The 886-nt window shown below is 26.7% G+C and overlaps 1 pseudogene; it reads right to left on the bottom strand.

Annotated features, from left to right (window-relative positions):
• The window catches only part of LOC114077578, a 3738-nt pseudogene extending 3130 nt beyond the window's left edge, over positions 1–608 (bottom strand).
• Between the last annotated feature and the right edge of the window lie 278 nt (positions 609–886).

Genomic DNA, 886 nt, shown 5'->3' with positions numbered 1-886 from the left:
GAGATTTCTATTGTGCTATGTAATACAAATTTATGGCTAGTTTGATAGTTTTAAAAACTTATGGGTATAAATCATATTTCTTAAAAAAATGAAATATGTTTCTCAAATTCTATGGCCAAACACATGGTAAAATTTCACCCAAATTTTCATCCAAATAATATTTGCCAAAAATATTTGAATATCTATGGCCAAACGCTAGCTAAGTATACTTTCGAAGAATTTTTATTTGATAAAAGTTCTCTAAACGCTTTTGTAAATTTAAAAGGCGATTAATCCAGGAGATATGAAAGAAGAAAATAATAAAGTTTTATTGCACTAATTACAGTAATGTAAAAATATAGAATTAATCAAAGATAAATAAATTGAAACATAGAGACTCAGAACTGAGTCTACTTAAATTAAGTATCCATCGAATAACAGAAATTTAAGTCATATTAAAAGAAAGATATCAAATATCTTGCAGCTTATTATACTCAAATTGATAGAATACCTTGTAAGTCAATGGGTAAGAACTAACTTGGTTTCAATATGAGTAGCGTATTAGTAGGTCTAGGAGATTGGACTTTAGGCACAATTGAGACAATCACTATATACTTACGTAGCGGCATTTATCTAGAATGTTGATTACTAAATATTTATATTATATTATTACCGTTAAATATAATATTGATTCAATTATAGCATTTTAACAAAATTATTTATTTGTTTTAGTGTGTAGGATGGGATGTCGTACAAGAGATTTAAAATTACGTGATTCAAAATGGACTAGTTGGAGTGTACTTGAGTTTCTTCTTAAAAAAACTCTCTGCTTAACTTTTATGAAAGTGAAGGAATATGAAAGATGTGAATGTAAAATTCTAAATGGGTATACTATGTACAGATTAAT

Source organism: Solanum pennellii, chromosome 6, assembly GCF_001406875.1.
Source record: "Solanum pennellii chromosome 6, SPENNV200".
NCBI lineage: Eukaryota > Viridiplantae > Streptophyta > Magnoliopsida > Solanales > Solanaceae > Solanum > Solanum pennellii.
The sequence above is the reverse complement of the archived record's forward strand: the minus strand, read 5'-3'. Positions and strand labels throughout refer to the sequence as shown.